The sequence below is a fragment of the Tamandua tetradactyla genome, chromosome 7 (genome assembly GCF_023851605.1).
Source record: "Tamandua tetradactyla isolate mTamTet1 chromosome 7, mTamTet1.pri, whole genome shotgun sequence".
Classification (NCBI taxonomy): domain Eukaryota; kingdom Metazoa; phylum Chordata; class Mammalia; order Pilosa; family Myrmecophagidae; genus Tamandua; species Tamandua tetradactyla.
In genome coordinates this window covers 109,175,047-109,181,781 of record NC_135333.1, presented here as the reverse complement: position 1 = coordinate 109,181,781, position 6,735 = coordinate 109,175,047, and the positions used below count along the sequence as shown (strand labels likewise).

General features: G+C 41.1%; 1 pseudogene; it reads left to right on the top strand.

The window, feature by feature from the left end:
- The first annotated feature begins 1,650 nt into the window (after positions 1 to 1,650).
- LOC143691756 (olfactory receptor 8S1-like) lies at positions 1,651 to 2,502 on the top strand (annotated as a pseudogene).
- The last annotated feature ends 4,233 nt before the right edge of the window (positions 2,503 to 6,735 follow it).

The window sequence follows — 6,735 nt, the reverse complement described above, 5'->3', positions numbered from 1 at the left end:
ACATAATTGACACACAAGTAATGAGGAGTGTCAATATTTTCCATAATCTTTGAGGGTATAGAAGGAAGAAATCACAATGAATGCAATAAAGGAGGTGGAAAATAGGGTGAATCTTGAAGAGTAAATAACACTTAATTCAGTGTTGGAGGGTGGAAAATTTCAGCAGAGCATCAGCTGAAGCAAAAACAGAGCAACCGAAAATTCATGAGGGCAGGAGGGCCAGACTAGACTGACCAATTAACTGGTGCATCTAAATCACTTCATTCTCCAGCCTGGAGGCACATGAGAACCACCTGGACAACCATTTAACCTATCACCAGGACTTCCACAGGACTAGGTAAAGCAGAACCACTGGGGGTAGAGGTTTTACCATAAAGGATGGTTACTCTTAAATGAAGCTTGAGATGTTCATATTTATTTAGTTGGAGCTGTGACAATGGTACTTGGATTAGTAGAACAAGTTCTTGCCTTAGACTCATATATGGACACAAATCTTGGATGTTCAGACTGGAGAAATGAATAAATATTATTAATTCTGAGGCTCAGTATTTATTTGTGAAAGATAAACTTATCAATCTCCTTTCTTATCCCTACTCTCCACTCCCCCATGGCTTTTCTCCCATATAACTATCTCTAGTTTACAGGTTCTTTTTTAAAACACTTTTGTTGGGATGTTCCTATGTCATGAAAAAATAGGTAAATCAATTAAATAACTAAATGAAAATGAATACACTAAATAAATAAAACATGCAAATATGACTAAGTCAAGGTTAAGAATATGTTCAAACTTACATAAATTTGTTTATCTGAAAGAAAGGTAACCCATGACAGTAAAGCAGCATGACATATCAGAAATAACAGTAGTTTGCCAATCAAGGTGAAAACCCTTGGGTCAAACACTTACTCTTGTTATTCAATTTTCTAGTTCCTGAAATGCAGGATTGAACTTGAGGTTCTGTAGCTTCCCTAGAGGTCTATAATTTCAAATGTGTTTGCTTCAACATTTTGTGTATTCTAAGTCATTATCCAACTAAATTAAACAGTATCTGAACTTCATGGTAAGATGAGGCCCTGGAATGAGGGGACATGAAGTCAGGCTATTTCACATTTATCTTTCCTAAGAAAGAGACTTTCAATCAGAATAAAATTCAGTAAGAACCTTTATATCACAACCTGAATGAAAACCCAACATAAGATTTGAAAAGCTGTGAATGAAGTAATCATGTTTGGAGAACTTCCTGAGCTGGTAGATAATGCTTCTTTTTATAGAATAAAACTTTTTCTGATTACTGCTGCTGAACAACAATTATGACTACATGATAAACAGACTGAAATCCTGTTAGCTCATTCAGGTATTCCGTTGTCATTGTAAATTAGAATACTGTATTCAGGATAGTATATCTCTCAAAATTTTAATTGAGTAAGGCACTTAAATTCCTTTTCTAGAGAAAAGTTATTGTCTGTGGATTCTTGGGTTGACAACTCTGAAAACTGACATTTGCCTTCCAAAAGAGTAAACTCAAGCAGAATTAATACAGTTTTTGAATCTGAAACTATATCAATAAAATTCAAAACTGTTCCCTGGCTGTTGCCTATCCCTCATAAATTCCTATTTCTAGGGGCCTATACAATTTTATTTAACCTGTGTTCTTTGTGCTCTTCCTGGGGATATATCTCCTGACCATGATGGGGAATCTGCTGCTGCTGCTGATGATCAGGACTGATTCTCACCTCCACACCCCCATGTACTTCTTCCTGAGTCACCTCTCTTTCTTGGACATCTGTTACTCCTCAGTCACTGAGCCCAAAATGCTGGAGAACCTTCTTTCTCAGGGGAAATCAATCTCAGTCGAGGGCTGCTGGCTCAGGTCTTCCTTGTGTTTGCCACTGCTGGGACGGAAGTCTGTCTGCTCACAGTGATGGCCTATGACCGCTATGCTGCCATCTGCCACCCACTGCTGTACGGCCAGGTGATGGGCGAGCAGGTGTGTGAGGGTCTGGTCTGGGCCTCATGGGGACTAGCCTTTCTGGACGCTCTTATCAACACCCTCCTCGCATGGAATTTGGACTTCTGTGAGGTTCATATTATGTCTCACTTCAGCCGTGAGCTGCCTTCTCTGTTCCCTCTGTCCTGCTCTGATGTTTCCACTAACTTTGCTGTTCTGATCTGCTCTGCCCTCCTGCATGCCTCTGCAACACTTCTTCTGATCTTCTTCTCTTGTGCCCACATTGTGTCCACCATCTTGAACATCAGCTCCACAATAGGGCGAAGCAAGGCCTTCTCCACCTGCTCCTCCTGCCTCACTCCTGTGGGCTTGTTCTATAGTTTGGCTTTTTTTACTATTGCATGCCAACCTCAAGTTCCCCCTGGAACTTGATATTCCCTTGCAGTGCAGTGTGGACACTCCTCTACTGAATCCCCTTGTCTGCATCTTGAAGGACAATGGGAGAGAAGCAGCTCCGAATAGAATGGTGAAAAAAGGTGTGCAACAGTTCAGATAGCAGAGAACAAGCAGAGGATTATTGGAATACAGGGCTGAATTAATCAAGATAGTTAAAATTTTCTTTGCTCATGGAAAGTTATGACAAAGTACCTGGTAAGAATCTTTTTCCTTTGAAATGCTCAGGGAGAAGACAAAAGCTACTTGCTAATATTTAATTTGTTCTAGCGCATAGAAATGGGTCAGGTAATTATAATGCAGAAAATGTAATAATAGACTTTTCTTCCTTTTACTTGTGAAATGCTCAATAGGCTAAGCTGAGAACATTGTTTATGACCTGAGTTCTCATTTGGATCCGAAGGTGGTCTGAGATTTAGGGAAAAGCTTTGTTAGAAATAAGAAAGCCAAAACTTCTGACAATAAAGAGACATAACTTGAGACTCCGAAGTTTGGAGCTTGGACTAACGTGGGTGTGGGACAAAGGTAGAAGGAGTTAAAAGTGATGAGAGACGGAGTCATCCTCTTAGGGTAAAGACCAAACTTTCAGAATCCTTCCATACCCTCTGTCTCTGCTGGCACCTTCACATGGAGGTGGCAAAGGGAAGGTCAGCAACCCTTCTATGCCACAGGGAATACCAGTGTTGGGATTGATGAGGAGGTGCTGAGGCCAGAGAAGGAAAACTTCAGCTGATACATGGCAGCTAAAGTATCTGCCTAAGCTATGCCAGGACCAGATTAGCTGCTTCTTTTCTTTCCCCACTGTACTTTCTGGTAGCTGAGTGTGAATAGAAGCCAGTTAGTGATGGTATGTTTTCTGCAGGCACTCAGTCTGAGCAATATAAAGCCCAGCACATAGTAGGAGCTTGTGGTTGAGGGACCAAAAAAAAATATCCAGCCTAAAAGATAATCATGGTTGTAGGAGCCTCCTCCTACAAAAGGCAAAAAAAGATTAGTAAAAATAAGACCAGGTATGAAAAAAAGGAATAGAAGGGAGAATGGGAGGGATAAGATGGAATTAAGGAAAGAGAAGAATGCAATGAGGGTTAGAAGAGTGAGAAAGCGTAACATCCTTGGGATAATAGGTATTGGAAATCCAGCCCTGTATATGCTTTGTATTCTTCAGTGTATGCGGAAGGGAGATGCAGGGTGGGCATAATTCTTCAATTATGTCCTTGTGCAAAGGCAAAATATTGGGCTGTAGGTGCCAGAGGTCTTTCTTCAAAGTCTAAAATTCTCAGAAATTGTAAACAGTCTTGAGACACAGACTCACTTTGCTGGCCTCCTCTTTCCCTTTTGGTACCCCTCACATGCATGCATATTTTTTCTCACCAGGCACTGCCCTCTGCAGACCTCTCCCAGAGTTGGGAGAGGCTCCAAATTCACTTAAATTCTTTTGCTAAAGGAGATTTGGATTAAAACACTTTTATCTATTATCTAGGTAAACATTCATTGAAAGTCATCGTTACTATTTTCAGAATTTCATGTCCAATTGGCCTATTTCAGGGCTTTCCCCCATTTTCCTTATTGCATGTCTATTTTTCTTTTTTACCTTCTTTGAGAATATCAAATGTTTTCAGTCAATCCCTCTTCTCTTTATGGCATTATTTAAATAAGTGTTTGTGAAATATTCAGTTCTTAATATGTGATTCACCAAAGTTTTCTATTTTGAGGATACTTGCCTTATTTTTGCTAATTTCTCACCTGTATGCATTTTTACATTGAGGATATATATATATGTATATATGAAGTAATGTACCATGCGGCCAAAATTTATTTCTATTTCCCAGCATAAGAATTAAAATATGTAATGAGTTTGCTAGCATTTTAACTTCCATTTGCTTTATTTTATTTTATTGTTTGTATGCTATATGGTGGAGGTCATAGTTCATTCTTGTTCTATGGGATTGCCCTGTTATTGCTGCACCATCTTGTTAAATTTTTGTTTTTTCTTTGTTCAATCTTTTTTTTGGGGGGGGCGAAGTGCATGGGTCAGGAATCAATCCCAAGTCTCCCACATGGCAGGTGAGAATTCTATTACTGAACTACCGTTGCACTCACTATTTTAATGTTTAAAAGCAATATTGATTTCCCTACAATATGTAGCAACAACTATCTTTGCTAATCTCTAAAGGTTTTCAACTAAAAATTTTGAAAAATTACTGCACCTTTCCATGAAAATCATTGCTTACATTTAGTTTCTGTTTTTGCTTTTGTAAGAATCTGTAATATGGATCCTTATACGTGATCACAATCACATTTTTCTGCAATATTATCCAGCATTTTAATAAACCTACCCCCCACCCTCAGCAACACCTTTATTGTTCATATATCTACCAACATTCCGTTTAAGACTATTTAAGTATTCTCTAAGTCAAAATAGAATTTTTCTTTGTGTTCCTTTTGCCCCTTTAATGGCAGTACCTTTATCACCCATATTTCTAACAATAGTCTGTTAAGAAAATGTAGCCATTTTTCTACCATGCTCTTCAATTTCTTCCAACAAATTCTCATTGTCGAATTCCTTAGCCACTTCACATTTGTAGGTGCAAGTTTTAAACTACCCCACTTCAAAGTTCCAGAATCTGCACTAATTCCTATGGCTTCTGTACCAAATAATCACAAATTAGTATCTTAAAACAATAAGACTTCTGGGAAGATGGTCAAATAGAGTAGCACAAGATTAGCCCAGCTCCACGGAAAAGTTAGAGAAAGGACAGGATGGCAACTGAGGTGGCGATTAGGGAGTGCGGCTGACCTGGGAGAGCCTCCTGCACCACATGGGGCAGCTCTGGTTGCAGAGGTCAAAGAACTGAAAGGCAGATGGCTGGAGCCATGTGTGAAGGTGCAGAGCCTGCAGTAGTGCAAAGATGGGAGCCAGGATCTGGGAAGTAAGCCAGGCTGCATTCTTTGAATGTGTTACCCTCACCAGCACAGCCTTGTGACCCACGACTCACCCCACATCCCACGCACTAGAACTCCATCACCCACTCCCATTCCCTGTGCTCCAGGAGCCCCAAACCCACCAGCCCCCAGTGCACGTACCTGCCCCACACCTGCTCTCCAAGTGCAGTCCACCCTCTTCTCCTGCACCCCTCCTGAGCACTTCCTCCTCCGTGTTCCCTGCAGGCTGTTGCCAGTGCATAAAGGCTGCGGGCTCTAACCTCTATACTTATGCTATCCCTGCCCCCTGCCGATAAGGTCTCATAGCCTGACCTTGTCCCCCCCCCCCCCCCGAGCTCTGCACATCAGTTTATGGCACTCCTAGGCCTATGCATGCGCACAGACCCCCAATAACATCATTCAGCTTTGGGACCTCAGATTACAGCAGTCCTAAAACTGCACATGTGCACAGCCCTCAACCACACTTTCCAACTCTGAGAAAGTGCTGACCTGTGCAGCTGGGTCACATCTGCCCCAATCCATGAAGACATAACACTGACCTGCTGCCACAGCTCTATGTAAGTGCACAAAGGGCCCTGTACCTTAGACAAGCACACACCAGGGTTAGGCCCCCCACACCAGTGCACCTGCACAGCTACATCCTCCCTGGTCACTGGGGACCCATGTTCACAAGCATCAATGTAACATCCCCAATCTGCACCTATACCTGCCCTGAAACAAATCACTGCACTGAGTGCCCCACCCCATACCCTGCTCCCTGCTGTACAACCATCCTGCAAGCACAAGGCCTTAGACTGTTGAAAGAAAGCAGCTCTCAAAGTAAATCAATCAAGATATTTGCATGCCACAAAGACAGTAGGAGATCACCAAGCATATCACAATGCAGACAGATATAGCCCTGCCTAATGACCAAATTAAAACACCAGAGGAGACACAGACATTGCAACAACTAATCAACGATGCTCATACAACTGTACTTAATAAAATAAGTGGGATCACAGATGACATAAAGGAGATCAAGAAGACAGTAGAAGAGCACAAAGAGGAATTTGAAAGAATAAATAGAAAAATAGCAGATATCACAGAGATTAAAGACTGTTGACCAAATAAAAAACATTGTAGAGACACACAACACCAGATTTGAAGAGACAGAAGAAAGAATAAGTTATTTGCTGGTTTTAATCTAAATCTCATTTCATAAAGGAAGAATAATCCCTATTCAACACTGTATGTTTGAAACTGTAATCAGATCATCTCCCTGGAGATGTGATTTAATCAAGAGTGGTTGCTAAACTGGATTAGGTGATGACATCTCTCCACCCATTTGGGTGGGTCTTGATTAGTTTCTGAAATCCTATAAAAGAGGAAACATTTTGGAGAATGAGAGAGAGTC